General features: G+C 42.5%; 1 protein-coding gene across 2 annotated transcripts in view; it reads right to left on the bottom strand.

Moving 5' to 3' along the window:
• Positions 1–26,784, bottom strand: part of HIVEP2 (HIVEP zinc finger 2) — a 127,072-nt gene that overhangs the window by 66,391 nt on the left and 33,897 nt on the right. Inside the window, exon 3 of one of the 2 annotated variants that reach the window (XM_065732910.1) lies at positions 6,109–6,170. The exons of the other annotated variant lie outside the window; for it this stretch is intronic. The gene's annotated coding sequence lies outside the window, so the exon portion shown is untranslated. The remainder of the gene's footprint in view (positions 1–6,108; positions 6,171–26,784) is intronic. 2 annotated transcript variants of the gene reach the window in all.

The raw sequence follows: 26,784 nt of genomic DNA, 5'->3' as shown, positions 1-26,784 counted from the left end.
TAATTTGATTTGCTCCATGTAAAGTAAAAAGTTATCTTTGCTATAAAAACAATCCCAATTGCATCTTTTGAAACAGAACAAAACCTATTGCTTTCACTGGATTAAGTTCAGATCTTCCTCCAGCCAGGCACTAGAGCCCATGTCACCGCAAGTGCATGGGACAATGCCACAGCACTGCAAAACTGTTCTGCTGCCTGTATCTCTGCTTGGCATACAGCACTCCTCCACAGCCTTCAGTGAAACAGCTTGGTACAGAATACTGAAAACTGCAGTGCCCAAGGCCACATAGATTTAATGTTTCTGCACAGAACAAAAACTTATACACAGCAAATTTACAGTCTAGACATTCTATTAAATTTTTATTTTTATTTTTGTTGTCAATTTAGTGTAGCTTATTAAAGACAGTGAAAAGAAATGGCCTTCAGCAGAGATTTACATTCAAGTCACCAAATCTCACATTCATTCAGAAAGAAGAGCTACTGAACTGGGTTTCTAGCTTCCAAATAACTTAGGCACAAATTCCAGATGTTGACAATACATTGTACTTAGGCACTGCCAATAAATTGCTATTAAATACATTCCACGTTAAAGTGATACCTGCACAACTAGGCTCCAAATATGCTACACCAAATTGACAGTGACAGCTCAAGCGGGTAAGTCTCTAATACCTTCCTGTCCACTTTCATGGAAGATAGCCCTGCTTGCCAGGCCTACTAATAGAAAGCACAACCATTCCCCATGCCCTGACATATAGGCCAGTGCTGGCCATCAGCTCATGCTCTGGTTCACAACCCGAGGTGCAATGAAAAAACAAAGTCCTCATAATCACAGTGCCCTCCCCTCCATGCTTCAGGTTGAGCACCTCTCCTGGGATCAGCTCCCACTCCCACCATTCCCCAGCCCCTTTTTCGGGGGCTGCCCGAGCAGACAGCGTATGCTCTGCTTCCCATCCCAATATGCTGCAAAATAATGAGCCCATTCCTGCACAAGCTGCCCCAAATCAAGCTCTAGATGCATATTCCAGTTCCATTCGCATATTTATAGAATCCCATGCAGAGACATTCTTCTTTTAAAAATATTACAATAAAATGCTGCAAGTGCTTGTTGTAAAAAAAAAAAAAAATCCATCATAATTTCATTAAAAATTAACAAAAAGGAAGCATTATTGTTGCCTTACTAAGGAGGGGAGGTCTTGCTGTTAAACTGAGAAGGGCAGCAATGGAAGGTGCTTTTAGATAGGTGTTCCCATTCTTTCCTCTTTTGCGTGGTTCAAAAGTCCTGCATAATTAATACTGCAGTAGTTAATAAATGCTTATGAACCTACTACCTCCCTGCTCTTTCTGTTTAATTAGGTGATTGACTTCAGGCATACTATAAATTATAATGACAATTTAATTACTTTTTTAATGTGCACACTTACAAGATTTATAAACAGGAACAGAGCAGTACAGTGTGCTAAAAACAAGAAATACTGTGAGCTGGAGTGCAGCACAAAATGCTCCAGCCTGAAGCCTTTCTGGAGCCCAAGCATCTGTAAGGCTGGGAGCATTGCTATCTGCAGTGTCTGGCACAACTCTCCCTTGCTCTCCTGAACACCCCGGTACACTCTTATCAGCTTTTTTCTTTTGGCACCTGGGGAACTCTATGGGTTTCACAGCAGAAACCTAAACCAGTTCCTAAGGGAAGTCAGTCAAGGACTTGGGTGTACCTTAAGTACGGTGTCTGTAAAAATGAAAGACCTCTTCCCTTGTTTTAAATACATTCTAAAACTTCATTCTCATTTTATCAAAATGCAGTCACTGTTAAAGCTTGCAGGGAGCTGAAACCTTCCGCAGTATTTCAGCTGGCACAGACAAATCACACAGATTTCCCAATGCCACAAGCAGACCCTTCCTGGTGAGGAGACAGAAATGTGTGTATGAAAATGATTCGAACTGCCAGCATCACATACTACAGCAACCATGGTCAGCTCTCCCAACACGGCTGTTTGCCACCTAGGACTCAGCTTCCCCTGTCACTTACACAAACGTAACTGGAACCAAATTCACAAAGCTATCAATGCACAGTATAACAATAGCTAACAATGTACACATGTATACAAGCACATAAATTAAATGACTGTCCTATTTTTCACATCGAATTAGTCCTCAGAAAAGTAGGAACAATAAACTAAAAAATGAACTTTTAAAATTTTAAATAGTTCAAAATATTAAGAGTCAATCCCAGCTGGAAAACTGCCACTATTTTCTGCAAGTTACCTGTTCTCCACACAGAAAGATGACAGCATTCATTTTAAGTCACACTGTATGTTCTGGGATTGTTTAGTTTGCAGAAGAGGAGGCTCAGGGGAGACATTATCTCTCTACAACTGCCTGAAATAAGGTTGTAGCAAGGTGGGGTTTGGGCTCTTCTCCTAAGTAACACTGATAGGACTAGAGGGAATGGCTTCAGGTTGGATTGTAGGAAAACTTTATTCTCAGAAAGAGTGGTGAGGCATTGGCACAAGCTGACCAGGGAGGTGGTGGAGTCACTGCCTCTGAAAGTTTTCAAAAAACATGGAGATACAGCGATGAGGGACATGGTTAGCGGGCATGGTGGTGATGGCTGGTAGTCAGACTTCATGACCTCGGAGGTCTTTTCCAACCTTAACCATCCTATGATTCTCAACATGCTTAATGACAGTGTTGGCATCTCTGTAACCAGAACTGCTTGAAGGGAGAGAAAAACAAGGAGACTGGGCCATTCATAGTATGCAAATACAGTGTTAATAATAAAAATAAAAATAAGTCTGACCTATAAGCACTGCTAAACAGTCAAGAGGGAAGTGTAAGTACATAACCAAGATGCAGTGTTACAATACTGACTTGTCTCCAGGCAGCTAGCCTGCATCAGCATGCCCGACTCCCCCAGCAAGCGGAGGTGAACACGAAGCAGCCCTGCAGAGCTGCAGCAGGGGATTGCAAGGGGCCGCTTTGTCTGCACCTTCCGCTTTCTGAACAAACAATGGATCATCAAAAAAATCATCTCCGGAGCCAGCACTACATCCAGCCTGCACACAGCTGGAGATGGATGGAGGGTCAGGAGGGCAGCAGACTTTGGGTGCACAGCCCTGGATCGCTTTATCAAGGATGGCAAAAGGCCACGTGTTACAATAACACAGCAAATACTTCCTTTTACTGCAGCGCAGACAAATTCCTTCCTCTCTGCAAGCTGAATTCAAAGCTTTTGCTTCTCATCTAAGAGCATGTGCAAGTCCTACACTGGCAAAACTGTGCTCATAGAGTCGCATTTTTATTCCTGAGACCATTTGGTTGCAAACATTCTCCCTTAAATGGAGTCAACTGTGTCTGGGGCTGAAATCACCCGCAGTTGTAAATGTGTAACCCCAGGGGTTCACAGACCCCATAGGCAGTGAAAGAAAAAAACTCTCCCTCCTTCTCAAAAATTGAAACTATGCAGTAAGAAACAACAAAACCTGTAACACTGTGTATCTTATCACAGTGTTTCTCAATGAAAGTGTTTCCAGAAAGGAAAATAAGGTGCTTTTGTTGAACGTAAAAGTTCCACCACAGTACAAATGTTCCCGGATTAAATGAAGCTTTATGAGAGTAATAGTCTACTGAAATACTGAGATACTAACATTCAACAGCAGTTGTACTGCCAAATTAATTACAATTTAATGAGTTACAAGAGCTGGAATATTGGTACACCAGCACCATATCTTTCTGCAAAGTAAAACTAAGACAAGATTTAAAGTGTTCTGAAACAAGATGTTTTACTGCGTAAGGCCTTCCAGGGTTTTGTACCAGCTTAGAGCACAAGTGAAGTATTTCAGAATCTGCTGCAGTTTTATATTTTCTTCCAGACAGCTTTTGCTTTCTGGTCCCCTTTGGCTGGTTCTCTCTCTGTTTATCCACTCAGATGTTTTAAAACCTCATCTAACTGCTCTGAGGATGACAATGTACCTTAGAGCTCCAACAAGAACAGAAAGCTGTAACCAGAGACATTGTTTCTAGAGGGTTAGGATTAGGTACACTCAGGAGTCCAAAGCAATCTTCAAACCAGAGGTCACAATTTCAGTTCTCCTCCCTGCTGACCAGAGCTGAAACATGAGGAAAATAACTAGCTTCCCACCCACAGGCTGCAGAAGCCAAACCAATGACAACTAATAATGAAATAATTGATTAATGACTACAACATCTAGCATTAGATCATGACTATCCAATTTTGGAGACTGTGGGGAGCCAGTTCAAGCCTAGGGAGTTAAACCAGCAACTCACAGATTTGAGCAGCTCAAGGCAGGCAGCGACACTGTCACACTGCCCACTCTACAGTGGTACAAGCAACGTGCTCCTTCACTGCTGGGGCTCCATGGCAGAAGGAGCGAGTAGTTTCCCTCCCAGACGTCTCAAGGTATGTTACAGTACAGCAATGAATTTGCATAATTTCAGTCAAATGATGTATTAAAAATTTCATCATCGATTCTGAACTTGAATGCCCTAGAACTGAGCAAAACAAACAATGCTTGTTTGCACAATTGGAGGTCTGAAGGTGGAAGAATCTCAGTTTTCTTGCACCCTATTAAGCAGACCACAAGTAGGCCAGACATCTCGATTTCAACAAAGTGCACAGATTTAAAGATTTTAAAAACAGTATTCTATAATATTAATTAACAATCATAATGTGTACTGAAGAGTTTCTAAAGTAGGGAAAGTTTTTGCATAGCTCATGTTACCCAGAAGCCAAATCTGCACACAGACAACTTGTCCTCTGAGTATTTTCATTCCTTTTTCAGAGAAGAGCGTGGAGCTAATATTAGCATCAAACCATGTCATATTTTTAATACATTTTCCATATGAACCATGAGATACCTGAGGAGCCACCATGATGTCACAGAAAAACATGCAGAACATAGCTTTTCTGCTACTCCCACCATCAGGCTGTGCCCCAGCACTATGCTCCCCTTCACTCAGACAGAGATGGGAGATGTACGGAACTAGAGCCAACTAGCTGTAAGTACTTGTGAACAGACACAAAATAGATAAATGCTGGCATGCATAAATTTGTTTTTTATCAATATATATTCTGGTACTTACTGTCAGAGTGATTTATTCAAAAAAGGTTTTCAATGTCAAAGACTGGTTCAAAGAAAAAAAAACAAAACAAAAAAACAACTTCTTAAGGAGATAAATTCCAGTCCTGACAAAATTCCTTGCCACCGCAGATCCAGGATGCCAATTGAGTGCAACAAAAGGCAGAATTCTCCTCACTAGATTTCTCTCACAAAGCCAAAAGGAAAACTGCTGTGAATAACTGAGGAACCCAAGAGAGTTTCTCCAGGCTGCTGTCTGAACAAGGCCTCCTGAGAGTGGGGCCCCTTGAGACAGGCTGGGCTGCAAGCACAACATGCAGAAACACAGAGGTTCTGCATCTGAGACGCTATGGCACGGGGCAAGCGGAGCTGATGGTTTTGCATGCAGCATACCATAAAGACAAAAGGCTATAAAAATCAGAGCGACCCATCGCTTTTGCTGCTTGTAGCTGATGCACCTACAAACAGTTTCACTTCTCACAGTTTATTCAAATTGTCCAGTCCTCGTGGGTCTGGAAGTCTGAGTTGCAAGTCTCATGCAGAAGGGATTTATTAAAAGCCTGCTGGTACATCTGACCATGACAAAAGGATAAAATAAAATAAAAAAAGGAATGAAATGCACTAAGCATCTCTGGACCCCAGATTGTCTGACCTGGATCCAGCAGACACATCTGATTTTCACTGACTGCTGTCTCCCAGAAATGTGATCTAGATGTCCTGCACATTAGGAATGGGGGACAGGGTTGCACAGGTATCAGTGAGAGTCACTTATGTCATTAGTCAGAAACTGAAAACTGAAAGAACCACTCTGAATGATAACAGAATGCAAGAACTCATCACTTCCTCCAACAGGAGGGCTTATGAAGACCTTATTCCTGAGTACTGATCAGTCAGAACATGTGTGGGGACAGAAAATTCCTGGACTCTGTTCGCACTCTTAAATAGCTCTGTGCCTGGACCTGGACAAGAATCTGAATCTGTGATTTTGCAAAATAGTAATAAGAATGCATACCCACCTCACAAAATCGAGGCTTCATCAATGTTTCTAGCTCACTCTCAGCTTCTTAAGTAAATAGTCCTGCAAAAGTACAGAGTATCATTAATCAGATTTCATTTCCTTAAAAAAATTAAATTATTTCTATTTCTATTTCTCTTTTTTTTTTTTTTTTTACCCAGATAGGAACAATCGTGGATGCAAAACCAGCGTGCCTGCCTGTGGGCTAGTCCCAGACTCCTGCCTCTCGCATACATGTACATATATATCACCGCATATTCCACAATACATACCGCTGGTCTATGAATAGGTCGCTAGGACACATGCCAAGCAATGCACATCTAAATCTGAGTGCTGAACAAACAAAAACATGGGTATTTTTAAGTTCAAAACTCCTTCCTAAGAACCTCACATGCTCCCAGCCCCACGGTCCTGGTGCAACATGTCAGAGGTAGTTTTCTGAGGCGTGGCGGTGTCTTCTGAATCACTGCCATTACCCGAGAAAACCCCAGGAAGTGGTTTGAATGAGAAGCTGGACCCGACTTGCGTAGGTATCAGCTGATGTCAGAGTACACACAGCACAATGCCATAACAATAAGGACATTGTGAAACTAGGAATAACCTTCTCTTATCTCCTGGAGTTTGGGAAATCATTTCTAACCCAGTGACTACAGGGCTTAGGAACAAGTCAAATGGTTAATTATTCACCATACGCTTTGTGATCAATCTGCATTTCAGGCCAGATCCTTGCATGCCCGTAATAACATGAAGATCTCCACGGAGGGAAACAACAGCATGAGCTTTTGGACCTCCTTCTGCAAAGCAATTCGTTTTTCCATAAACAGTTACTATTAAGCAAGGACAAAGCAACAAACCAGACAGCCATCTGTGTAAACCAATTTAAAAGCATGGTGATCTCATAAAATTTTTTGACCTAACACTCTTCATTTAACTTCTGTCACCCCGTTCTACCCCAGCAAATTCTGTTTTTTTAGCCAGCCCTTGGGCTTAGGCTGAGTTTCCACTTTAGGGAAAGCCACTACTTGAAGGCAGGGTGACTTCAAACCTGTGAAAAGAGCATGTCAGTGAAAATACCTTGGCATATATGGAAGTAGGACAACCTAACCAGCAGCCCATAGTCCAGAGGGTGTTACGACCATGGTCCGCATGATGCTTGCCAGCTGAGCTTCCTAGCAGTATGAGGTCAGGTGAGAGCAAAGTTCTGGCCACTGGCTGTAATGCAATTCCTGCTGAAGTGTTCTCCTTCTTATGAGGCAGAGAGAAGCCAGCAACAGCACTGAGCACAACCATTTTAGAAGAGAAGATGTTCCTGGTAGCCTTAGAGCAACATTCATAAATCTCCACATACCATAACCATCCTATACACACTGAGCTGGCCACAGCATCTACTGAGTGCTCTAGCTCTTTAGGCTTGACTCTAATGAAACTTTGGGCAAAGCATAGAAACAAGTAAAATACCTAAGGGATGGATGCAAGCAATTAACATTCACGGTCACATGAGTGGAAATACACCAACTGGTTTACAAAGGCACAAGAATACAAATATTTCAGTATAGAAGAAGGTAACTGAAAAAACGTATGGAGAGTCTCTTAGCATTTCCAAGTACCCAAACAACACAACAGTCTATTAACTTGATCTAAGTGATAGAAGGAAGCATTCACTTCTCCAGCATACAAGGATAACTTTTTTAATCCACGTAGTGCAGACATAGTTAAGAATTACTTCCCACAGCACCAGGGCTTGTTATATTCACTCTTTCTCCTCAGTGTGCAGTTTCAGACACTTATTACTTCACTGTTCCCCTTCCACAATCGCTGATATTTGTGTGCCTTATAGCTGTGTTTGCTTTAAAGTAATAGCCGTGAGGCGAGGTAAGCTGCCCTTCTGACCCACTGTGTAATTGTACAAGTGTTTGTGCAGCAATAACCCGTCAGAGCCATAAAGCAGAATTTCTCTAATTGGCGCCTGCTGAATGCACCAGCACCCTCTGCAAACACTGTGGCTTTTTATTGGCAGCCTCTCCAACTGCTTTGCTCTCGTTAACGTGGAATCTCCCTTCCATCATTAGAGAAGAATGGCCATGACAATATTTATTTCATATTGTGTGTCAGCAAATGCTGATAAAGATTAGCTTTAAAAGACTGAGTAGTATCAACAGCTGCCTTGGGAATTCGTTAGGGAAAAGGGAACAGTTCTGACCTTTGAGTCCATGTTTCAGTACCTTTCTGATATGCTTCAGAACAAAAGTTCAAGCTGTGCCTCACTTTGCTTTGTCACACCTTGCTGCACATAAAGCAGAGGACAGGAATTCCGGAGAAACCAGGCTGAGGCTGATCTCCTGGCCTCCAGAACAGCCACACCAACTGATGTTGGCACAGGTGATAATTTCTTGGCTTCCTTCTTTCATTCTTGTCTTTTTTCGGTTATTGCTCCGAGCTCCTACCCAACCATTTCCAACAGCTCTACTGTTTGTTGCCACATCACATAAAATCTCAAAAATGCCTTAGAAAACACTAAAATATCTGCACTGTCTTGGCAAGCAGTTAAGCATGGAAGCAAATGCTACTTAAACAACTGAGTGCATGTGTCTTCTTCCCAGCCCTAGAGATTTTGTGCCTTGTCCAGAGAGGTTGGAAGCAACACACAATACTTTGTCACATATCGTGGACTTTCCATTTCTACTATACAGGCATCTTGTTATCAATTTTTATAGGGAGGGAAAATGGGAAAGGAAATTCCTGGAAAATATTACTATTGTCAAACAAGCTTTTGATATCTTTTAAACAGATGAAGCATTAATTTTTTGGCGGCACTGTCAAAAGTCTATGAGGGCTTCCTGGCTGCAGTGGAAGAAATAGTACATTTAGTTCAACTACAAGCTGTACTTCTTAAAAAATCCATACGAAAACAGACTCATTATTCACTTTTCTGTTACATGGTTTTGACCTGCAGTTTCAATGCCATTTTTGTGAGACCATGCATTCTCAAGAACTGCAGCTTAAAACTAATGCTTTAATAAACTCTTGTTTATATTATAGTCAAAGTAGAACAAAATAAAGCTACGAATGACATTTTTATATGAAGTCAAGAAAAAGATTCATGTGTCTGAATATTTTAGTTATAGTATGGTAGGCATGATAATTATTTCCTGTAAAGCCAAAGTGTAGCTTTAAAGTTCTGAAAAAAGGCAACTCTGGGAATAGAGCATGAATATCACTGGGGCCTCTGAAGAGTAGATATTGAGTGTACACAACAATACAATTTTAATGCAAATCTCCCATAGAGTATTATGGGAATTTTACCACAGAACAACGGTGAGAAATGGCCATGAAAAATCTGTTTGAACTCATCAAATTATCACCATGTTGTATTTCTGCAAATGACTCTCTTTTTGGTAAAAAAAGACAAAAGAAAAAATAAAATGGTTTGCAATGAGACAGGCAAGAGAATGACCTTCTTTAAAAGTGATCATGGAATCAAAGAAATTAGATCATAAAGGAAATGGCCAAAGTCTATCAGATCATCCCATACCCAAATAAGAAAAATCTATGTGCTGTAATCTACAATGCTTCACCCATGTCACTTTCAAACTCATCAGCTCTTCTGGTTTCCATTGGGAAAACAGGCCTATATCATAACAGCTTTTTCCTGGTATTTCGGCCACTATATTCAACCTCTTTGAGACTGCTTTTAGGTGATCATGCCTTTGAAACTTGTAACACTATATCTAATCTAATAACAATCAAGGTAGAAAATGATAAACAGGAGCGGCCAATCTTCTGATTTGTAGCCCTGCTCCCTCTGTAACCAGCAGCAAATTTCTAGTGGAAAGAGAAAAGAGCTCTTGGTCAAGAATCAAGAGTGTGGGAAAAAAAAAAACAACTATCAGAATAATTGAGAAAAAAGCTACATTTCATCTGTAAATAGCCTGAGCTTTACAGGGAATGGAGATCTGCTAGGATCTTTACTCAACATGATGCTCCACAAATTGGTTATGCTAAATGAAACTGGTTACTCCTACTTCTCCCTGCACACAGGTCAAAGGGGGCTTAATGACCTTTGTGTCTCCCAGTTGCCATAACCTCATTTCTTTCTCATTTCTAAATTACAGATTTCCACCTTTCAGATTTCTGACTGGCTTTTGTATATGGAAAAGGAGTCCCTGGAGGAGGCAAGGGGTTTCATGCTGTGGGATGACATCTGACCTCTAAACGCAGGGACAGCAGATGGCAGGACCTCACAGACCGATTTCTGTCACCTCTATCCCTGAACAAATGCAGTCACAAAGGAGCATACAGGAGAACATCTCTTCAGAAATGTATACTCACTTCACTGACTACAAGTATAAATACATCCAGAAAAAGAAATGCTTCACTGAGTCCATCCACTATGGAGCAAGTCTGCAAAACCAAAGTGACTATCTGAAAAGGGATTTCATTTTTTTATTTAGTCAAAATTTGCAATTCGTAATTGCAATTGGGTAGAAACTGCCTTGAAAAGAAGAAAAGCTAGACACGTTTCTGGAAAACTCCTCAATGGTTAAGGCCAGCCAGTAAAAAGACAAAGACAAGATACGAAACTACAGACACAGGGCAAACTCCTCAGCAGTCCTGAATTAGTGCTTCGTCCTGCACTCCTGTTGCTGGTGATTTGCAGTACCAAGTAAATCCCTCATGACAATGATATTTTTGAATTACCCCTCCACTGTCCTGACTTTATGAAGGATCCAGAGGATGTCAGCGTGGGGTATTCCTTTCTCACCTCTTTTACCTCATTTCCAGGTCAGCTACAATGAAGGGACAGAGTCTGCCTGGGGAAGATTTCAACCTGGACTGGAAGGGAACAGAATCCCTTTACCCGGAGTAACTCTGTCCCTAACCCACTGCCACCTTGGGATTCACGTGCAGCTTTGCATCTGCGGAGTAGTATCTGGCTCCAGCTGGGCTGAGTCACCAGCAGCACACAGCTTATACAGCGATGCGATGTCCTGCATGAAAAATGCTCACTTTGTGGCACTAGAGAGAAATACTTCCACAAGCAAAATCCCTACAGGAATTACAGTGCTGTGCATGTATAGGAAACAAATCAGGAGACAAAGAAAAGACATTGCCATGGTTTGTAGGAATTGTTGTCAGGCTACCAGTGTAAAGAAGGTGCCTTTCCCTTCTGCCACATACACTTCACTTGCAGCAATTTCACTCCTTCTACGCATTCAAATAAATGTGTGCATTCTTTCCAAATTAATTATATTCCAGGGCAATACTTAAAAGTCTGTCACGTTCCTGACAGCCTGGTCCTGAATATCAAGCACTTTTAGGAAAGTCACTGGCTGCATGCAGGAAGAAGGACTTTGCAGGTGGGCACAGGTTTCAGTACCAGGGCCCTCACACACAGGGCATGCAGAAAGCACTGGAGCATTATCTGAGTCCACTAATTTCCAGTATTGTACAGACTTACCATTATATCTATACATACATAGGGAAGGCTTTTCACTGGACTTATCAATTGGATTAAAAAGATTAAATGGAAAAAAAACATTAATACCAACAATTACTTTTTTCACTTTTCCTACTTTTTTATGCATTATTTTTCTTGTAATATTTCACTACATTGCTTTTCTTTCGCTTGGTTCTTCATTACTCCATTCACTATATACATCAATAGTGTTTAGGAGTGACTCCTTATTTTCCTCTGCAATCAAAGAAACATCTAAATGAGGCAATGGCTAACCCGTGTTTCCTCCGCAACACCTGAAAAACCAAAAATATACTGAAGATACTATCCAAGCTCCTTTCTACACAAGCTGACTAAAACTGGAGTTTGCATCTAGGAAATGGTTCAGTTGTTTTAATGAGGCTTTATGGTTCAGTTGTTTTAATGAGGCTTTAAGGAAATAGAAAGACCATCTTGCAAGATCAATTATTTATGAGTATAATAAGATGATTTTCAACTAACACAATCCAAAGACACTATGTTCCTTGAAGCAGTGAAGTCACTCCTTTGCCTCATATTTCAAAATACTTTTACAGTGTTCAGTCAGCTTGCTGTAGCAAATACATTGCCCTTGGAGAGGAGTTGCTAAGTCCCAAGCAACACTGCCTGCTCCATGCAGCCACTCTTTGTGCAAAATCCTCCTGTCAGAAGGGAGGGTCATGAGCAAGGCCAGCTTTGCATTAGTTTCGTGGCTCCTTCTGTCCAGGCTGTCTCTTTACTGTCAGAAGAATTTAAGCACCAAGAATCCAAACAATAAATAACAGCAAAAATACTGATTGGTTGTTGGTGTAGTATGGTCCTCGCCATGTATCAGACATCTCAGCAGTTGCAAAGAACAAGCCGTCACAGATGTAATAGGCAAGAGAGAAGCGAGCTTTATTTCATCTTTTAGTTCGACTGACACACTCAAAAAGGTTCACTGTAAAGCCTCTGATATCACTGCATCTTTACATTTAAGCCCAAAAAATATGGCAATACTTTGAAAGGTGCCACTGAATGGGCAAGGGTTCTCCCAGTGAGTACTGTGCAAGTGGAGCTGTGTGCCTGTACTGAGTCACCTAAATCAACAGAGCATGGGCACACAGCCTAGGCACCGTCTGGCACGAGCTCACCTGTGGGCCAGCACCTCAGTCACCATGTGTACCCAATGATGTTCTCATCACAGCATGCGGAGAGGCACCATTGAACACTGCCACACATCAGTCCACAGTCCAGCACACAGCACCACACAGTCCACACTTCACCTCACAGTCCAGCACACAGCACCAGGAACTAGCAGACAACTTGTGAATGCATCTTCCTAGCAAGCTATGACCTGGTCCAAACAATTTCCAATGACTGTGTCATTTGTCTTTCTCAATATTTGGTGATACCAAGGTTTTGCATGAGCACTATAAGTGGAAGCTACTCAAAAATATTATCACTAAACGCACAGTCCTCACGGAAATGGGAGAAAGGAGGTCAGTATTAGCCAGATGATGCTAATATGTGGCTGTCTGTAATGATTCCTAGAAAGCTGTGGCAAAGAGTATCTACAACAACAGCAGCTGGTTACCAAGCTTTACATTTTCTAAGCACAGTACTTTAGGAAGAATCAATGAATTGCAATGCAAATGAGACAAGATTCATCATGCTTGTTGTGCTTAACCTTTTACAGACTTTGAATTATATAACCAGTTTGCCATGAATCACAAAGTCTTACTGAAGTGACAGCAAAAAGTAAATATTATATAGAGGCAAATGAAATGACGGTTCAATGAAAACCTTTACATTCCCTCCTCTCCCTTGACTTTCCAAGTTTCTTCTTAAGCACCACTACTTATCCTACAACTTCTGTTGAATGCAGTTCTTAGCAAATGCTCACCAGCCAGAGGGAAGTTAGGAAACTCAATTCAGACCCAGTGCCTGCAAGGAATGGTCAGGTATGCATAAGATACTTCGGACAGAGCAAGGGCATCCACGGTACAGAAGAACATACATTGATTTTAAAAGCAGCTTTATAGAAGTGCTGTGTCAACAAATGCACAGCCCTTGTTTAAGTGGCTCCTCCAGGAAGCGTGGTTTCATTCATTAACTGCAGTCGCTGGGGCTATGTGTGGGGAGGAGGTGACACACAGCCAAGTTAAAATGCAGTTCCACTTTTCCTTCTAAAAGTTTTCAGGTCTCAACACCTTAAACAACAGACACTGTGCACCTGGGTGAGAAACAATAGCAGGCACTAAGACACGTGAGAGCAGCATGAGACTCCAAAAGCAGTGGCTATGCAGAGGGCCACCTGCCAACAGGAAGAAGCGGTGAGGAGGAATTTTGATGCAGTCACTATCCTCCCTCAGCCAAGCAATGCCATGTGATAATCAACACTGGGGGCTTTTGAATCGTCCATCACACTGAGAGCATCTCTATCTGTCAGTTTTATTCTCTGGTTGCCAGGTAGAGGACTGGAGTGACTTCTGAGCTAGAGTTCACAAAGAGCTGATCTCGTATTTCCCATCACATCTGTAATGAAAGCACTAAGAAATTGAAGGAGGAAAAGAAGAAATTGCAAAGTGCCTCACTCTGGGACTGGCTCAAGCTGCTGAATTCATCATAGGTAGCACTCACAGTGATCTCATGCCTGTCTCACAACCTCATTTCCGATGTTAGATTTCAACAGAAAAGCAGAGAGGAAAGAGAAACGGGGCTAACTTCTGTCTGCATTCCTCCTCTTCACAACATTGAACAGTGAAGTATTTAACAGCAGGAAGCAAACCACGACCACATGCTCAGCAAGTCACTGGGGCAGGTGCAACTTAACCTTAAACCCACATCACCTATCACACAGACAGCACGCAGCCCCGTGATGAAGCCCCCAACCTGACTGCGTTAAGTGCACTGCCGCGCTGCAGCCCGGCTGCCAGCACTGCAGCCCAGCTTCACATCGCTTCCCTCTGCGGGGCTGCGAGCTGCAGCAGCATCACTCCCAGCTCACATCATCGTCACCCGCCCGGAGCAGCACTGCCCCCAGTCTGGAGTAGCATCAGCACCCAGCCCCGGAGCAGCCCTGCTTCTCCCTCCCCACCTCGGCCCCAAGCGGTGCCGGGGCAGTACCTGCATCGCCTCCGTACCTCCCGTCATCGAAGGGATTTAACAGCACAGAGATTCCTGTTGTCCATTATTTGAGGTCACAGATAAATGCCCAAGTGCGGCCGTGACTCCCATCAATCATAAGTCACTTGCTGATAGAGCGTATGGTAGGAGACCTACTGATGTAAGCTAGTCACCAGAGAAAATACCCACTGATGACGCATATCCAGGCACAAAAATAGTTACAGGGCCCCCAAAGGGATTATTCAACAGCCTACATTTAGATATTCTTACAAGAGACCCGCAGTCAATTTGCTGCTATTAGATGGCTGGGGAACGCTGAAGTTTAAGTTTCCTCAGCAGACATAACCACAAATAGCTGGTTTAAATAAGCTCCTGCAATTACAAGCTGTTTGGTAAATTTTAACACGCATTATAGGGATTAAGCCTAAACAGAACCACTGGCTATAAACTGTTGTATAGCCTTCGTTTTTACTACTTACCAATTTCTTCAGCAAATTTACTGATTCCTTCAGTATATTAACCCACAATGAAAACAACAATTTAAAATTATTTTGCAAATGCTCTGATTAGGTCCCTTGTGCTACCCCAGAGCGATGTTTGATTTCAGTACAAATACTCGTAAGTGTTCCGTAGGGTGGGATTTTTGGTGGCACTCCAATGCTATCTCCATCACCTTCCGTATAAAATACTTTTGGCTCAATTTTTACCCCTCTTTGGTACTTGTTGTCTACACACACACAAAAAAAGTTTTGATTAATTACTCTTTCTTGCATAAATCACAATCACATGCAGGCAAGGTAATGACAACATGCAAAACCACGCACCCGCTGCGAGCAGGGATTAGAAGGAAGATGCCCAGAGACTCCTTCTCACATAAAATACTCCACAGATCTGCATAACTTGATTTTTTAGCATCACTCCCTAGTCAAAAATCACAGTCTTTTAAATAAATCAATCAAATGATAATCCCTCAGCAGTCCTGCCCCTTCAGCAGTTCTATGATACTAGACGTGCCCTCACAGCAACCAAACTCAGCTCAGATGTAACTGAGCTTACTCCAGCTACCAATGGCACAATACTTAGTGCACAATGCTGGCAATAATAAAATCCATATTCTTAAATCCAAATTGGCTCACTTTGAACATCTATGTTCCTTTGCAGAAATGCTTATGGTTCTTAGGAGTTTAAAAGTTAATGACTTTCTACTGCATATTTAAAAGCTAAATATAGGAAAGTATTCTATGACTCCAATGACTACTTCATTGACATACTTCTGGAAAGCATTACTTAGCCAAACAAACACTCCAGGATCTTTAGCATCCACCCTGCAACCCTGCAAAGCAGGGAAAAGAAGAAATGTCCCAGGCTCCCGACTCCTCCCTCACTTTCTTCATCTGTGATAGCATTATTACGTAAAAATAACCAGACGTTATTTTTAGCCCAAGTGCTTTGCACAGCCCTCACTTTTCCCTCACACATATACACATGCACGTGGCCTAATGAAACAGCAGATACACATAGTGGTGTCCCTGGGTGCCCCAGCCCTGCACCACCTGTTCCAGCACACGTTTCAACCTGAAGAGCCTCAGCACAAACAGACCAGCAGCCTTCAAATGGCTGGGAAGCCCCAGCACCTGGTACTGGGAAGCTTAGTCTCCTGCTGACATGCAGAAGGGGTTAATCCCAGCAGGCACCGGTCTGGAGGACCCCAGTGCTGTGCCTCCCAGACCTGGTCAATACTCATTAAGGGGAAGCAATCCATACCTCCAAGGGGTTGTCTGAGCAAGAAACAGTCGAAAGCCTTTGTTTCTGCATAACAGGTATATTACTCCATTTGGAGGAGGAATTTTTGGCATGGTTTACCCATTTTTTTGTTTTGTTTTTTAACGAGCTGTCAGTTTTGTTGGTTTCAGTACAGCAGACCTAGAACAAGACTGGGTTGTGCAAGTGTGGGTTGTGCAAGTGCTTCTGAAGCCAACTGGCTTTCCAAAAGCCTGCGTTCCTAAAACAGAAAGGAACACAGCAAACCTTGTACAGAATAGGTATGAATGGGAGACATGATGGATGGGCAGTGACAGCGCTCTCTTTGGGGTGAAAGGGGATATAGAAAAATATGGGTCTGGCAGGAACAGTGATGAATATTCCCAGTAGTAACACTGTAGTGCTTTACAACACAAGGAAACAAAAATGAAGAAAGGTATACGATAGAAGGGGAATAATTATGGTATCTGTCATTAGCCAGCTAAATAAGTATAAATGAATGAAGAGGTGCCCCAGCGTAGCAATGTTTCCTGATGGTTTTCTGAATGGAAGCACCTGAAGTTCTAAACAAATTAATTCTCTGTTGCCAACCAAGAGAATTCCATTAGGAATACATATTAATTGGGTATAAGGATATTGTTTGCTAAAACTTTCCAAGCAGACAGTAAAAGAGCACCCCAAATTAGCTAATTTGTTTAAAAAATTTCTACAACTTGTAAAGCAAGGAGCAGTCCTGGAAAAGATGTTTAGCTCATTGAGGACAGAACAGCGGGGAGCACTGGAGTCACTGTGTCATACAACATTAGACAAACCAGGACACTGATGTCAGGAACATAAAAATAGCTAAGCTATTCTCCTTCTGCCTGCACATCAATTTCTTACAGCTTTTCTTCTAATGCTAGCACTGGCAAAACAGGTAATATTGATCATAATTGAAAAGTGACATTAAAACATTATAGAAGGAGAACCTGCTGAGGCAACATATTTATTTTTCCATATGAATCACAGAATTGTAGGGGCTGGAAGGGACCTCTAGAAAGCATCTAGCCGAAACAGGCTCCCTAGACCAGGTTGAAAGAGCGAATCAGATATTTCCCTGCACATGCAAACACTTCTGATAAAACGTAAGATAAGTAATAATTGGTAGAGAAGGTTGTGGAGGGAAGTGAGTTTATTGTAGATATTTAAAATAAAAATTGACTTTTTTTTTTTAAATAAGTATACTTGCAGTTAAACATCAAATTATTACTACCTATGTAACAGTATACCCTGGTTCCATTTGGTAGCATCACTAATGGTAAAAAACAGTTCTTATGCCAAAGTTTTAAAGCAAGTCAAACCATCAGACTAAGGAAGTTCCTTCCTGCACACTCAGAACCTGGATTCTGAAACTAGCACTTGATGGCAAAAGTCTCATCTGCAGCTGCAACTAAGAGATCTGAGGATTTTTCACTTCTCTGTATTCCCTCTGGGTCCATTCCATATCTAGCTCATTCACAGCTGGGTGACTGTAAGTTGAAGATGGTGACACATTCCTATTCTGCGATGTTAACTAAAAATGTATCAAAGATCCATTCTTCACCAAAATTCTTAAAATAAATTTTTAGAATACGGTAATGAAAAATAATACAGCTGCAGTAGTCTCATGAGTCTGCTTGCATCATATGTATGCCACTAGGCTTTAAGGGACCAAATAAAGTCAGACATGAAACACGATGGGTTTATTCTAGTGCACGATAACTAGAGCAATGCCTAGGAGTTACTGTAAAACCTTTTATTTCTTGGCAAAAATAACAATGACTGCAAACAAGCTGTTCAGAAATCACACCCATTTCAGATTGAAGTTTCATTTTAAATCTGCACAAACAAGCTTTGATTGCTCACAGGTGCTGACAATAAAAACCTGATTCTGAACATACACCTACTGTAATTCTGTCTGGAAAGGAGAAGCACAGATTGACTCGGGACAGCAGAAAGCGGGGAGCAGGGAAAGGCAGCAGAGGGAAGGTGTTGTCCTTCACCACACTCATCCCAGCATCCACCTACAACAACATAACACAGGATTCCAGCTCCAACTGCCTCACGCATACAAAGACTTGCTGAGAATCAGTACAGTCAAGTGTTACAATTAAAAGACTGGCACAAACCAGCTTAAAACTTCTCAAAATCTGAGACCTGTTGCTCCAGTCTTGACAATGCCACTGTCTGCTCTGAAGCAGAGAGAAGAGCTGTTCACTGGAGGTCAAGGCTGCTCCAGATGCTTCTGCTGACTTTTAACTGCTCAGTTAAATAATTGAAATTAAAATATTGCAGGAAGGGCAGGGGGAGGCAGGGAACATCCAAACACTGCATGCATAAGCTGCCACCTCACTGGGCTGAAGGGGAATGGGCCCTGTTGGCACTGAATGCAGTGCAGCTCTGATTGAGCCCAGCAACAACAAGATGTGCATGGTACATCAAAACTGACCATTATCCCTCATTTTTCAAAACATTTCTTCATTTTGTCCTTCACGACAGACTATGCAATTTAGAAGCATGAAAGGTTTTCTCTTCAAGATTTCTTTTCTTATTACTCAGTAATTGGGAAAGAAGCCAAGGATCAGACCCAGAACACATTCTTCAAAAAAATCAAATGCATCGATAAAAGCACAACCACAACATCTCATTGCTTTGCTTCCTCTTCTTTTTCTAAACCAACACACGATCTAAAATCTTGTAGAGACTCTTCAAAGACCTCATGTCAAACAATAGTTTGTCTCTTAAGTTACACTAAAATTCCTTTCTTCCTGGGACACCCTTGAATCACCAGCACTCAATTACATTTGAAACATGTGGAACTAAGGAACAACATTGCCATGCCCATTTTAACCTAAAAAGGGGAAGATTTCTCTCTTTGGAGTGAAATTGTCTGGGTTTCTCATGCTTATACACACATAAATTTGACTCTCCTCTCACTGACCTATCCTTTTGTTAGGATAAGTTCACAAGTTCAGGGAGCAACAACCTGATTTCTTAACTTGCTGCACAAGCCTCTCAACTACTTCTTCAAGAAATTAGAGTGTAGAAGTGTACGAAGTGTAGAAGTACACAAAGCACATTCAATACTACTAGACACTGTTAAATAAGCTTAAATAAAAATGCCAACATACACTAATTCATGATTTTATTAATTAACAGTATGCAAAGAAGCCTATCTGTGGAATTACCTCCAAGACACCGCCTGCTGCGGGGATGCCCATCTCATGGTGCCACTGTGGACACTCCTCATTAAATAATTAACCCCAGAACACCTCACTGGGTGCCAGCCATGAGCACTGGGGTGGGTGGCAATTAATCTCTGCTGACAGCGTGTCCATGCTCCACCATGGAATGCCAGAAGGATGGCTCCCCTACAGCAACTGCTTTGCACAACTGTTCAACACAGTTTAATTGATCCCTGCTACAGCACAGTAGTAAAAATTAAAAAAAAGCAAGAAATTAAAAGACTCAATTTCAATGTATTTTCAAAGAGTATTTCATGTTCTGTTGATTACCTTCTCCCTGTACATGGCTCACTTTTTGCATCAGTTGTGCAGCTTCTTGTACAGAATTATCTACACTCGTTTCTAATCTCTTCTTGTTGATTCAAATCTATTCTCCAAAGACAGCATTAGGACTGCGATCATCCTCCACTTTGATTTCCACCATAGATGCACCAGCTTCACCAGCCAATCTCAGGTTACTTTCTTCTCTAGCAATTTACTCTTATCAGTACACACAAGACCAGTTTTTAATGTTTAACATTTACAGTACCATACTGCTATTTAAACGTCTTCAGAACCACAAAAAAAAAAAAAAAAAAGGAAAATTCTCACATTGTGCTGAGATATTGATCCACTGTTAAGATCCTACAATGGATGTTAGGGAGTGACTTTAGCGCTCGACAACATTATAAACATCAGCAAGTTTCTATGGGCTGTCACAAGTATCAAAATTACCTGAGCACTATCTCAGCTAGAAAAAGGACAGCGTGACCTACCTCATGGTCAATGACTGCTCAAGTGCTACCAATTTAAAAAAAAAAAAAAACTAAGCAGAGAAAGCCACCCCAGGCTTCTGAAGAATATGGATTTTCTTGCAAAGCTTGGCAGCCAGTATGCGATACTCCTGATGTAAAAACATGACAATGTTTCAAGAAAAGTCCAACAACCTTTGTGGGGCTGTCTTACTGAGAAATATTAGAGGAAACACATTCCTCTCTGCATGCAATTTACCTTAAGGTGCAAGTGCTCCCCAGGATTCCACAGCTCTCAAAACTCTGTCTGACCACCTACCCCTTTTGGCCAGTTGACACAGGAAAGAGAAGAGCAATGATGGTGGTTGTAGGAAGGAAGAGGGGATCAGCACATGTTCTGGCCCCGTTTTGTGCATGAGGTCATGGTGTGCCCTGGAACCTGCCCTGCCACGGAGAGAAGAAATAGGGAAGAGCACACGGACAGAAAGATTTAGCTTCCTAGTACAGTCAGCTCCCCTGAACTTCATCCCTCCTCTTGTTCCCCAGTTTCCAAAAATAATCTAAACAAAGGCAAAAACTGCAAAGGCAGGGAGCCTTAAAAGAGCTGCAGTTCACAAAAAGAGGTGGCAGGGGAATTGAATCAAAAGACACGTTCTTTTTGGAAAAGAACAGTGACATCTTTCAGTTTGGTGGCACATCAGCATGGATGTAGGTCAGCACCAGGATGTTGGACCCAGGGCTGGTGCAGGAGGTAGAGCAGGGGTATGCAGGTGGGGACAGAGCTCTGCAGCCCCCTCAAGATCTGTGCTGGTGTGATGCTGCCTTGGCCCCAGCTAATGGCTTCTTGTCACTTTGTATGCCTGCTATCAGAAGATACTTGACATTTTCCCATAAAAGTAAAGGTGCCTTAATGTGAAAAAACATCTAATGACTAAGAAGAGAGTCAGCAGCAAACATTTGCACCCAAAGAACTCAGTTCCTCCTACATTACAGCAACCTCCCAGAAAACTGCAAACAAATCAACAAACAACCAGTGTGTCTATCAAAAATAATTGTTTTGATGCTGGAAAAGACTCACAAAGCCTGCAACAAACACCAAGAGTTAAATCTGATTCCTAACTGTTGGACTGATGATCAAGATGGGACGTAAGGGTAGAGTTCCTTCTGTCATGCAGCTGCAGTTGTCCATATCACAGAGCATCCCTACACAGGGTGGCTTTTGTCTTACAGCTGAGAAGTAAACTCAGCTGTTGTCTGGTTGAGAGATTTTGTTTTTCAAGAACATCAGCAATCGTACTTAAACCTTGAACTGGTTCTGATTTCAGCTGACTAATCATTGTGTGACAGTACCCAAAGTTCACATTCTATTTTCTGATCCTGTTTTTCAACACTGATCAAAATAAGCAAGTATTAGTACTAAAGTCATAACAGAAAATACTATTAAGGTCCCCAAGTAAGCTCAGATCTCCATTTGTTTCCCATCCATCTTTACCATACATTCATCTTTACCATAAGTACACTGCAGAATATTTCAAGCACCACTGTCCAGTGACTGCCATTTCCTCTATGGCAGAAGAAGCCTATGATTAGGAAACATAAAGCAGAAATGATTTGGAGTTTTGAGTAGGCTTTAAATCTCATAATGTTTCATCTTTTTCTTCTCTTTCATGCTTAAGTAATGACTTTCAAATGGCACAGCTAGTGGTGCTGATGGACTTCTGAAGCAATCTTCTTCAGCCTTCTACCACGATGGAAGCCATCACAAGCTGAGAAAAAATGCCCTAGCAGAGGATGGCACTGAGCAGGCCAGCCCAAGCCTCCTTAAGAAAAGCTTCAAAGCAGCTGAGGGAGATGCATTTTTGGGAGCAAAGCTGAGGAGAGTGGGAAGGAGGCAGCTTCATGCAGCCTTAGCTGCTTTTCCCAGAGGAGCAGAGATTGGGAAGGAAAAACACCACAAGCCTCTCATCTTCTTCAGCTTACCACAGAAAAGGGATGTATTTTTCAGTAGGATCTGGTGAGTCTGACACTGAACTTAGCACAAGTGACATGAAAAGTTAATGGTTAGGAACAAAGTAGGTGGAGAGGAGGAGGAGGAAAGAAGACATTTGTTATTTGAAGTAGTCTTCATTCAGGAGCCACTTTTCACAGCTAGAACTAAAATTTCCATTCAGCTGTTTATTTCTGATAGCCTAGATAGCTTGCACAAGTGAAAGAAGAGGGATATAGAGGAAGACCTTATACCTGCCTGCCTAACAGCAGCTAATGTAAATGAGAAAACAACCAGACACATCTTTCTGGCCACCAGCCTTTGAAGGCAGGATAGGCAGTTTTTCTGCTTGGTGGCAGGTGCTCTACTACACTGCTCTCCCAGGAGGGAGGTGGCAGCAGTCCAGACCCTGCAGAGAAAGACAAAGAAGCAAACGTTGCAGATGGAGTGATACACTTCCAGCTCCAGCCATGGGACCTGCAGCAGCCTCCCCATGTGGTCTTGCTGCCCCCAGCCAGCCCAAAGCTTCCTCATGAAGAATGGCACAGCCCCTTCCTGCTACAAACTTAACAGACACTACTTAAAATTGGCTGGACCAATACATCAGATCAATCCATACATTTTATACGTATTTTCTGTTTGTACCAGTTTGAATCCTCCTCCTTTGTGACTCTGATATCCTCTCCCACTTCACCTACTGTAACTTTCCTGCTCCTTTTTGTCTATGTTGCATCTGAAAATGACTTTTTTTCTCAAGCACACCAAAGCATTCTCTCTTTCCTGCCCTGTGTTCTTCCCAGCCCCCTGTTGTTTTCTGCTGGCCCTTCTGCCTTTGCTGTTTCCTCACTCATCTCTCTTCCTGCCCTTGATTTCTCTCCTCCCTTTTTTCTTTCTTTGAAGTTTCGCAGTGCTTTCTCTCCAACCTTCCTGCCACACTGACTGAGGTGCTCCCTTGAGAGGCACACCCCAGAGCATCTGGCCTGCCCAGAGGCTGGGCCAGGTTGGACACTGACACACAGATGCTCATAGCACTGTCTGCTGGAACAAATGCTGCTCTTCATTTGGGGTCCCATGTCATTTGAGAAGCATGCATTCATTGTATAGCCACACGCTCAATGAGTTACACCTGTTTTTTGAAAACAAGAACTACAAGGACAAGCAGCACCAGCACGTGACCAGGGCTTCCAGTGTTCAGCTCTCCTAGAAGCTGCTGTGTACAACACCTCCTTGCTCTGTGGTTCTGCTGCCCAAGGGTGGAAATCAGCCCTCTGCAGAGTCCCAGCATAGTGACACTTAATCATGTCACTCTTCCTCGTGTCCTAAGAAAGGACTCGTGTGGGTCATGGGGCACTCCTGAAGGCAAGCTTCCCCCTTCAGCGAAATAAAGTCTTGTTTTTAATTAAAAAAATGTTCCTGCTGTAAGCAAATACAAAAAAAAAAAAGAGAGATATACAGACACAGATAACAGAGATTAATTTATTCCTCCTGGCACAGCAACAGGAAACAACCAACCAGCCTCCAACTGCAGCGCTGTGTTTTCTCTGCAGTCACACAGAACTCTCTACGAAATCCCCAGGCCAGACCCACTGATAATTCTGGCTCCTTTGCCTGTTTCAGCAATGCAAAGCAGCTATAAAACCAGTTCCACTTGCCCATTTCTGTCAGTCAGCCCATGCCAACTTAATCCTGCTGCTCACCTCAGCTCTCTGTTCTTCCCTGGCCCTTCACCCACTTTACTCTAGAGGGGGTCTCAGGCCTTGCCCAGGTCCATTACTGAGGCCAGGCTGCAAACCCAAGTGACTGGCAGAACAAAATACTCTGCTTCCTTGTACTTGTATATTTCTTTGGATGCCAGGAAACAGATCTCAGTCATGTTTCCTGCTTCTCAGACTGGAGAAACTGGAGGTGGATGTAAAGAAAGGCAGAAAGAGGATTGATCAAAAAGAGCAAGGAAAATAATGTTAAAAAAAACCCCAAACACTGCCTTACTGTGGTCTATAAAGCAGTATATCTTGGAAAAAAAATAATCCCACCCTGCCTCCTCTCCAGGGATATAAAACTAACAGCATTTTCTTGCAACTTTCAAGTGCTGCTGCACTTAACAGTCTTATAGGAAAAAAAAAACCACCAACAATTGCTTCATTTGCTTTTTGTTTGAGGAAAAAAAACATGTACTGAAAGGATTAGAGACAATTTGGGGAGGTGGATGACCTTCTATAAACAAAGCCTTCAATAAGTAAATGGGAGATATTTGGCATGTTTTATTCTTTCCATCTCAGTAAGAGCCCCTAACTCTGAATGCATTAATACGTACACCTTAAGCACCATTGGGCTGCTCGTGTTGCCATGGAACTGAAATTTTTGCAGTTTAGATGGTGATGTATGCCAGGAAGCGCACTGTTCTTACACTTCCTATAACAGAAGCAAAAATCACTGCATAGCATTAACTCTCTTAGCATTTAAGGCATTCAGTGCCTTTCTCATCTGCTCATCTTCACACAGAGTTTGCTTTTTCTATCTCGCCACATGCAAATGAAACACATTTGAGATAGCTATTCTTGTCTTCATGAAGTCAATAGCTCACACGCTGAGCACATTGTAGAAGGTCCACAAGGTGATGGACTTTCCCCTTTTAATAAGAGGCTGTTTGCAGGCAAGCAGCAGCTGAGGCACGAGCAGAAGAAAGTGAAATACACACGGATAGAACACTGTGTTCCATATCACTGTAGCATTTTAGTAGATTTCGGAAACCTAGTTAACATACATATTGCTAATGCTCCTGAAGCTCATTCTGAATGTTCCCTTGAATCCTGTGAGCACCTGTCCAGACAACCAAATCATAGCACGAAGCTGCTGCAGCAGGCAGCTCTTCCTACACCCTTGTTTCCTAATTGAAGTTGGTGGTGAGCAAAGTGTTGGGCACTTCTTTACAGGGAAAAAATAAGACAGTACAACTCTGTGCTAACTGTAGGCTGGATCCTTAGATATCTTCAGCAGATATGAATGTTTTGCCAAAGCTTCTGAAAATGGTTGTATGCACACTGCAAATACATCCATTTTCAAGTAGGAAGCAAAAACAGGGTGCGTAAATATTCAGGTTTCTTTTTAAAAGGTTACCACAATAAATAAATAAATAGCAATTTGTGTATATAAACATTGGATCAGTACCTGCAGAAACAGCTGGAAGCCAGTCCATGAGCTGAAGCCAGCCTGAGGCTTTTACCTTCTAAGTTAAATATTTGCATAGCATTAAGCTTAAAATTAAAGCATTTGCTGAAGAAACTTGCTGACTTGCACATATGGAAGAAAAATTGGGAATTTAGCTTCCCCACACATAGGGACAGATTCTTTGGATGCTTTCCCCATCACATGAATTCCTGGACAGCACAAGGAAGGACAGAATACCAGCCTGGGAATTCCCCCTCTGCTTTCCGGAGGATTTGTGTGCGCCTTGGCCAGGAAGGCAGAAACCCAGGTAGCTACTTCATGAAGAAGCCCTTTGTTTCTCATTCCTCATCCCTCGACCACCTGCTAAGGCTCCTTCCCAGCAAAGAAGGGCCCCATTCACCACACCTCCGCCCAGCAGTCCCCACATCCCGGTGCCATAAGCCACCTCTTCCTTGCCCACAGCGCCTGGGGCTGAGCTGGATGGCCTGCAGCGAGTGCTTCCTGCAGCTTGCTACCCCCAGGGACATGGGGCTGTGCCTAATCACAAGGAGGCTTTCTGAGGCAGGTTTAGCCCCCATGCCAGCACAAGGCACAAAAGCACTGCTGTGTTGTCTGTAGTGCTCTCACAAACTGCAGGGAGAGGTTTCTCCAGCACCCTCAGGTCCCCTCCACTCCTCTCCACAGATGGAAGGAACATGCTGAGGAGTACAGCCAAAGTGCAGCTCCCACCTTCCCTTTGCTGGCAGTGAGTTTCTGCCCATCCTACTGCTGCTGCCTTCACCTCTGGTTTAAGTCAGGCCCTCACCACCGGTTTTCTTGTTACAGGAAAACGTATATTGTGCAATGATGAAAGGCCGGTGCAATGTCAAGAGCATTAAAAAGACTCTGGGGACTGATTAGGGTCAAAAGGGAAAGGATTTATGATGGTTAATAAAGTTAAATCTCTCAGAGTTCTGCTTATCCTTTCCAAGTTCAGGTAACCAGATCTCATAAGAAAAGTTATTAAAATGTTGGAAGTTATTACTGTCTCCTTTGAAAGAATTCCCTGATAGGGAAACCTGCACTCTGCCCACAGACATCTGGCCAGGAATTAGCCCAGCTCATCCATGCAGCTGAGCTGACACCAAGGAGACAAACTGGGGAGCTTTGTTCCACCAGCATGTTGAGAGCCACCAGACAAGAGTGT

Source organism: Cyrtonyx montezumae, unplaced genomic scaffold (assembly GCF_038088225.1).
Source record: "Cyrtonyx montezumae isolate F1298 unplaced genomic scaffold, pur_monq_1.0 scaffold_0, whole genome shotgun sequence".
NCBI lineage: Eukaryota > Metazoa > Chordata > Aves > Galliformes > Odontophoridae > Cyrtonyx > Cyrtonyx montezumae.
The sequence above is the reverse complement of the archived record's forward strand: the minus strand, read 5'-3'. Positions and strand labels throughout refer to the sequence as shown.